This window comes from Triplophysa rosa, unplaced genomic scaffold (genome assembly GCF_024868665.1).
Source record: "Triplophysa rosa unplaced genomic scaffold, Trosa_1v2 scaffold137_ERROPOS1633012, whole genome shotgun sequence".
Classification (NCBI taxonomy): domain Eukaryota; kingdom Metazoa; phylum Chordata; class Actinopteri; order Cypriniformes; family Nemacheilidae; genus Triplophysa; species Triplophysa rosa.
The window spans coordinates 4,209-13,366 of record NW_026634140.1 but is presented as its reverse complement, the minus strand read 5'-3'; positions in this window follow the sequence as shown (position 1 = coordinate 13,366).

Sequence of the window (9,158 nt, the reverse complement as noted above, 5' to 3'; positions counted from 1 at the left end):
CATTTCTGGCATCTTCTTCTCTGGCGTCTTCTTCCGGCAAGTTCAGAGTCCACAAAAGAACAACATGGCGAGCATCGACATCTCTGGTTTCTAGCTTTTTGTTTAAGTGATTTAATTAAAAGTAACTGTTTTTCTACTTCGATCAGCTCCAACTCCGTTAAGATGCGATCAGCTTCCATCGCTTGCAAACACTAGCATACACACAAAACATCGACGAAGAAGAGCAACCCGGGAAAACACAAAGAGCCAACTAGCGTTTCGGCGGTGTAATTGCAGTACGACGCATACTCTCAACGCAGAACCATACATGTTCACGACGGCGTCGTCTACGTACGTAGGCTACGCCGTAGATTACGGCGTAGGTCCTACGCACGACTATAACTTAAGCTTTAAGAAGCCTTTACGCGGCTGAAAACGCCTGCTGCAGGCGCTTTTGAAGGCGCAGCGTTTTTCCGCGAGACACTGTGGTTGCTATGATACGGAGTGTCCGCGAAAGTAGCGTCCGTTTCAGCAGTGATATTTGCATTTCTAAAATGTCGACACAAGGTAGGCAACTTGCTATGGCCATTGCTTTGGATGAAGGGATGTCAGAAGCATGTAGAAAGAGAGGACAGCCGCCGGTCTATGTGGGTTCATTCAATTCAATTCAATTTTATTTATATAGCGCTTTTCACAATGTGCATTGTTCCAAAGCAGCTTTACAGGAGCAAATAAGAAAAACACAGAAAGGTAAAACACAGCACAGTGCATGGTGTTTATTGACCAAGCAAGATCATTATAATAAATATCTAATAAATAAATGCAGTCTCCCGGTGAGCAAGCCAACACTGCACTGCTCTGCTGTGGCAAGGAACCCAAACTCCAATGATGAATAATGGAGAAAAAAAAACCTCGGGAGAAACCAGGCTCAGCCGGGAGGGCCAGATCTCCTCTGACGTGTCATAGCTGCACTCAGTGACCCCGACCAAAGCCACCGAGCAACGTCCACGAAGAACAGGGAGAGCCCACGAGCCGCGACCCAGGAAGCCCCACCCGCCGAAACCGTGCAGGTCCAACCCGGTCCCATTCCGCGATCAACAACAGACAACAGAGGAACAACCAGGGAAAAGTAGTAATGGCATAATTAACTTTATTCCTCTGTTGTCCGACATCGACCACAAAACAAGACCAACCAGACCAGACCCACACAGTCCCAACAAATGAAACGCCCCGAACCACAACCAACAAACCCCCCCACTCCCTACAACACCCACCCAGCTACCTCCAATCAAAGTCACAGCCAGAGTGCAGCCATAACTTCAAACTGCTGTCATGTGATGTAAGTTTAGCATTAAATACCAAGTATTGTAAATTTAGCATTTATGTGACAGGTAGTCCGTCTTTGCTCTCGGTTGGGGATGGAATTGCCTTGGATGGAGCTGGGATGGTCAGTCAGTCCGCGGCTCTCGCAGGAGGATGGCACGGGATTTTCTGATGTAGCTGGCGTAATCTCTAGTTGTGGATGGGCATATGACGTTCTTCTGGGCCTGGCGGAATCTCTCCCTACCTCGGGATGGGCATCCCGAGGCGAGGGCAGAAAGAGAATAATTAGCGTAGCTGCTGTTCATTAGCTATGTATTAGTGAATGCTTGGCTGAAAAGATGTGTCTTTAATCTAGATTTAAATTGGGAGAGTGTGTCTGACCCTCGAATAGTATCGGGGAGGCTATTCCAGAGTTTAGGTGCTACGTATGAGAAAGCTCTACCCCCTTTGGTGGATTTAGTTATTCTAGGTGTTATCAAAAGTCTGGAGTGGGGTTCATGACATTTTGTTGGCAAGAAAACATCTCGGCGAGTTCCATCGCTTGGTCCAAGAACTTAAATTGGATGGAAGCCGGTTCAAGGAATATTTTCGTATGAGCAGGACACAGTTTGAGGTGTTGCTCCGAAAAATCTAACCTTGTATAACAAGGAGAGACACAAACTACCGCGAGGCCATTAGCTCGGAGGAGCGTCTCTCTATTTGTCTGCGGTGTGTGCGTTTGTAACAAAAAAAAAGAGTAGCCTATTTAGGTTATGTACGCACGTTGATACTTTGTAACACTGATCTAATTTTACAAGTGGCTTGTATCCAAAGGTGTCAGACATAATGCATAATGTATTTTTTTATGGTGTACATGATTTAGTGATACAAAGTACAAAAAAACAAATCCAAACACTATCTTTTACTAAATATAAATAAATAATAGTTAAAAGTGTTCTATATTAAATTATTAGATGATTATTGACCAAATGCAACTTTTCCTTATTTATTTTAGGTATCTGTCAACAGGTGATTCATTTAGAACCATAGCTTTCAGCTATAGGTTGGGTTACTGTACTGTGGCAAGAATAGTGAAAGATGTGTGTGAGGCAATATGGTCTGCCATGGTCCAGGAATACATGCCCTTCCCTGAAGAACATCACTGGCGAAAGATCACAGAAGACTTCCATAGGCTATGGAATTTTCCCAATTGTCTGGGAGCAATTGATGGTAAGCATGTTGTAAAACAGGCCCCATCATCAACAGGGTCCATGTATTACAGTTACAAAGGAAGTTTCTCCATCGTCCTTCTAGCAGTGGTTGATGCTCGCTACCTTTTTAGAATATGTGGGAGCATATGGGAAGAGCAGTGATGGGGGGACCCTCTCTAACTTTGGCAAAGCCCTCCACCAGGGAACCCTCAATCTTCCAAAGGATGCACCTTTACCAGGAGCAGAACACCTTCAGCATGTGCCATGTGTATTTGTGGGTGATGAGGCTTTTCCTCTAAAAAGGCACCTTCTCCGACCATACCCAGGAAAACACCTTGATAGGGAGAAGCGTGTTTAATTACCGTCTGTCCCATGCAAGAAGGATGGTGGAGTGCACATTTGGGATCCTTGCGACCCGGTGGAGACTACCACAGAGTGCTGGGTGTCTCACCAAAGGTGGCTGATGCAGTGGTGAAGGCTACTTGCATTCTCCACAATTTCCTATGCGGTGAGGACACTGATGAAGATGAAGGAAGATATGCCCCCTTGCCTTCGGAGCTTGCCATGCAGCACACAGAACAACTTTGCAGCAACAACGCCTCTAGGGAAGCGCTAGAAGTCAGACAGAAGTACATCACCTACTTTTCCTCTCCAGCAGGTGAAGTTGCCTGGCAGAATTCCGTCATCTAATGCCTCTTTAACTACCACCACCATCTGAACAACGTGAATAATCTAAAAACCGGACCAACAATGACCACCACCAGAAGTATTAAAAAGGCTCTTTTAAGAGCCACTCATAACTTTAGAAATTGAGCATATTACCTATACCACTTTCCCCCCACTACAATCACACAAAATACAACATAAAAAGTCTGAATCATGTAAATCACTTTTAATGACAGTAAAGATAAATAAATAAATAAATAAAGTGAAACAAAGTACATATTCATCAAATATTTATAGATACATTTACATTGTGTGCAGTGTGTGTGTTCTACTGTTTGCCAGAGCTAAATTCTACTTCATGTAGAATTTGCTGAAATTTTATTTTAAACTCAGACTGAGTGCGTGGAGAAAGGCGTTTTAAAGGCCCAGCTAAACTTAAAAGAAAATGTTCTTCATCATCTGGCCTATAATTAATGGCATTTAAAACACTGCGTTGAAAATCAGACATTTCAGGCTCCATCCTTTTGTTCTGAGTCAGACTACGGCGAGCATGTCTCTCTGGTGTGTAAGGTGGTGGCACATCAGGGGAGTCAGGAGATCTGGGCTGTGTGGTGATGCGAGTTTGGGTCAGCGACAATGACTCTGCTGATGTGCTCTCATCTGTTGTCTGCTAGGGATAAATCATAAAAAATGTTATTTTGTTTGTTGTTAAGTAAACATGTCTGCTAAATAAATAAATGTAAATAGTAACATACTAATAAAGAAAACTACCAATTCCTTCATTTTCCTTAAATAATGTGAGCCTTTAAAGTTTTTTCTAATTACAGCACTTTTAAGCTTCACCTGTAGTATGCTACACTACCTCTACTGGTGTTACTACAGACTGGAGGAGAGCCTCTGCATTCACATCCTCATCACTAGACCTGTTCTGCCTGAAATTGCATGTATGGTTCCAGGAAGCCAAGTATGGCCATGTACTTCCACCTCCTACTGCCGCCTGCTGCCCCTGACCCTGACCTCTTTCTCCTCTTTTTTCTCTCTCCTGTACATGTCTCTCAGGTACTTCCATTTTTACGACATTTTTTCCACTGAAATTCGTAAGGAACATTTTGTTTTCATGCGTTATATCTAGAAATGCGTTATATATGGAAAGTGAATAGAAAGGTAGCGGCTAGACGGTTAGCAAGCTGCTAAAATAGTTACTTAATAAAAAATTGCGGTAACGCTTTAGATTACGGCCCGCAATGTACCGCATAATTAAAGAGGATTTACAGCATAAGTAATTGTAACAATAATGTACCTCTACAGTACATATCTGTAGATAAAGGGGAGCAATATGCAAAGTTTGGGGAGTAAAGGGGTAAGAGGAAGAAAAATGATTTATGAGGGAACTGCATGCCATATAAACATCCAAATCAAACCGCTCTTGAACAACTTGATTATAGTCTCAAAAGACACATTTTACACATTAAAACTCATCAAAATAACTCGCAATTGAAAGAAATTATTTGTGACCAACAGTCCTAAAATCAATCAAATAAAAAAAGTCAAATTTACAGTTGACAGTCTGCGTGCTTCATTCGTGCTGTTTTGCTTGCGCAAAAACTGAACACATCATTTCAGTTTTAAAATACTTCCAGAATAAACATTTTTTTGAATTTCCTGACTTCTTTATTCCCCAAACTTTGCGTATTGTTCCTCTTTACCTACAGATATGTAGGCTACTGTAGATGTACATTATTGATACGATTAGTTATGCTGTAAATTCTGTTTAATTATGCGGTACATTGCGGGCCGTAATCTAAAGTGTTACCAAAATTGCTTACCTGGTAAACCCATGGCGCTGGAAATATTCATCCAAGCATTATTCTTCAGATTAATCATTAATGTTATGATAATCCGGGGAAGTCATCTGATAAAGACATTTGTATTCGGAGATGAGAAGTATTAATTTCTCCTCCATTGTTTGCAGCAGCTGGTTTGTTGCTATGTATGGTCCCGCCCCTCCTACACTGTGATTGGATGACGGGTACAAAGTGACATTGACGAGCTGAGCGCTTTTCCCAGAGTTGATTATTTTTCAACTCAGGCGACCGGTCAAACGCCGGCGCTGAGCGTGAAAAAAAAACGTCAGCTGATGGCGTATACGCCTCCGTGGACACACCACCTTACAGCTCTCTGTGTCATATGATACAGAACTCGTTGCGTCGCTATGTAATCACATGTAAAAAGTTTTAAAAACAAACCATGCAGCATAGCCCCCGGTGAGCAGCAGGAAGCAAACTGCGACGCGTCAGTATGGATGCGCCGTGTTTAATAGTGATGGCAAAATGAAGCCTCCTGAACCACTGAGACTTCGCAGTCTATTGCTTCCACAAAAGGTTCATTACCCGAAGCTTCATTCAGCATTGCTCACTAGTGACACCTAAGTGTTAGGCAAAGAAACAGCAGAAAAAATCTATTAATTCTGAACCAGTGAGCCCAGAAGACAATTGTCCATTGCTTAGGTGTCAAATAAAACGTGTTTATCTACGTGTGTAACTTTACTTTTACTTGTGCATTCTCTCTCTCTCTCTCTCTCTCTCTCTCTTTCTTTCTTTCTTTATAAAGAATATTATTTGAAGTTGTTTTTTTAAATAAAATACGTTAAGTATATACAATTGTATAAGATGTTTAATTTTTTGTCTAGCATTTTAAACGAGTTCAACAAATATACATTTTATGTAGTTATTAGGCTTGTTCGATTTGATGCGGCGCCGCAAGATCCGACAGGCGGATGACATCAAAGTACCGCGAGAGCGATACGAAACCAAACATTTTATGTTTTTTTCGAATGGCTCTCGCGGTACTTTGATGTCTTCCACTTGTCGGATCTTGCGGCGCCGCATCAAATCGAACAAGCCTGTGGCTACCCGATCCGTCCCGGAAACACGATTTGTTCCGCGCATGCGCGAAACTGACGTCACTTCCTGTTATCGGCGACGTTTTACGACAGTCTTCTCGACCTGGGACCAGCTCGGAATCTGGCAGGGGTGCATTTCTCGGCATTACACCTGTTCCGGGCGTCTTCGAATTTTATCATCAAAGGTAATTAAATTGCGTTAAGCGATTTTATAATTAAAAGGAGAACTGACAATCTGTTACAACCTGGGTCATGTGCTTAATTTACAAAGTTATGTTTAAAATATCGAGCTACATTAACTGTACTTGTTAAATTCCCGTATAGAATAAGAAAACGATAGAACCCTTCACAGAGATGCTAATGGTTTACATTAAAATACTACTATGAACCATTAGCTTTTACCATTAAAACCATTACAAATTTCTTTCTTTGTAGTGTGATTTGTGCATTATTTTATATATTAATTATAAAATCAATTTATATATAAAATTGGTTAAATTTATGTGATGTTTTTATTGACCTTTATGGAGTTTAATTTTAGTCAGATATCAGATAATATGATATTTCTTTTAACTGCAACTTTTTCATGCTTTTTTTCTTCTTCAAACAGGCGACAGACTCTTCTACACCGGCCCAATTAAACAGTACATGCGGCTAGTTGTCCTGTCCGAGGAAGACAACCTGATGGTTTTGGAGATAAGACTTACAGAACCATATTTAGGTTTAGACTTAAGATAATTTACTGGCCTTGTTCCAGGCATGTTATTTGGTTACAGTTTCCAAAAGGAGCCTCGTTCTCAGGCTTCAAGTTTGTATAGAGCCTCGTTCACAGGCTTCAAGTTCATCAAAGAGCCTAGTTCTCAGGCTGCACACCTGATAATTTAATTGCACGTTATGTAATTTTGTGTTCTCTTTGGAATCCCAGACACATTGCAAGCTTCATTGACCCAGGATCCTGGACTGAAAAAACAGGAAGAGACCTTGAGGTATGTTTTAAATGATGGAATTGTGTCAAGCAAATGTATGTATATAACTAAACATGTTTATTCGACTGTGCTCTGGAATACTTGATTCTGATTGGCCAGTTGCAACATTCCAAGGTTTGATATTCCCAGATAACAAGCACACAAAACTAATAACACATGGTAACCCAGTCTTTATCACACTGTCAGGCTTTATTCTGCGATAACAACCTGCTGCCTGTACATCATCCCTTACCTAAAAATTGCAGTTGTTTTTTAAACTAACTGTGGATGCACTTTTCCTTTTCCAGTTTTTTCCTCAACAGTCCAGTGGGGATTCTTGTGGTGTCTACATGCTGATGGTAAGAATGTTTAATTTATCAAAGCTGTTAGATAATAAAACCAAAGTCTTACATTGTTATTTGTGTTTCACAGTATGCTCTCAGCATCTGCACATCATGTCCCTTAACATTCACAGAGGTAAGCTGGATTTTCACACAAGTATGTCATTGAACTACTGGTATGTGTGCATTTTTTTGTGTGTTTGTGTGTTTTAGGAGGAGGTGCCATTGATTCGCCAGTGGTGGTGCATTAACCTCATGGAAAGATTTTGCCTAGAAGGGTATGACAGATTCTAAAGATATAATTCCAGTATCTTGGCTGTATTAAGTTAGCTAAAGCTATTACATAGAGTTGATATACATTTACATATATTTTCAAAGGCATGGACAGAGGTTTGCATACTGGACCGAAGAAGCATCCCAACTCCTTCAGGGGATCGTTGAGCCTGTGTTTAGGGTGTCGAAATTCACCACCACCAAACTGTCACCCAGCAGAAGAGTTGTGGATTACAAGGTCATTGATAAGGTTAATGATTATACAGTAGTGGTTATACATGAAGCATTTGCATGATTGCTGAATAAATAGTATAACTGTTGTGCCATTTTACTATGTAAGGAATAAATGACTATAGGCCATTTAATTAGTCAACCAATTAGAATGAAGCATAAACTTCATTTACTTCAATAGGTGCAGCAGCCAACCATTGTCCGAGACCTAAATACAGCGTGGTACTGGGTACAGAATCACAGACACTTATTCCGTGGGGAGGTGACAGAGCCTGCCTTTTTGCAGATGAACAGGGGTGATCAACAAAATGCCATCAAGAACCTCTTGGGGGGTCAATTCTCTGAGGCGAAGGATGCCTTTTTGTTTATATTTCATTACCACTACGCCACCAGGGCAATCACCAACAGAAATATGAATTAGATACTCTTAAAAGGACACAGGTTCGACAGCTTGGTGGTGCAAATGAAAACAGAGGCGTGAAGTTAGTTGTTTATGTCCCTTACAACGAAGACAATTAAGATCAGTATGAAAAATATATTTAATTTAGAGACACTTCGTTAAAAGGTTCTTCAGAGGAAACTTCATAAAAACATTTAAAACTCGTACAGACCAGGCGTACCTGAATGACACAAACCCCGGGAGGAACCAGACCTGGGAGAAAGAGGAGAAATTGAAGCGCAGATCACTCTCACACCAGCATGTGAACACACATCACTACAAAATAGATCAGTGCAGTCAATCATTTAATTCACACAAGTAATCCATGCAGTGAAGACCACCTCACAGTGAAGACAGGATGAGACCCAGAAGATTCCCATGGACAGAAGACATCCCCAGGCTGGTCCCTGCAACGAAATCAAACCAAACGCTCAATAGTTCGCAGACTAGTATAAGTTTGTATGAAATTGGTGGTTGGCAGATGTGTAACTCCAAAATTAAATAAACAAAGCAAAACTAAAATACAATAAACAGAATCATAAACCAAAACTGGCAAAACAACCATGGGCAAAACAGCAGAGCTTAAATGAAACAGCCAGGCTTGAGTATTAAAGATCCCTCAATACACCCCTCCAAGGGAATATCTGTAAATAAACAGAAAACTATAATAATCCCCTATTGCATGGGCATTATACAGATTATTGAACATTTGTTACTTAAACAAAAAAAAACATACATTAGCACACCCCTTTCGCTATACCATTTAGCATAATTACACAGCAGTCGCCAACCACCCAACAGTTATACTCTCACAAAAACATGCCATTCATACCTATGCAGTAGCCTACT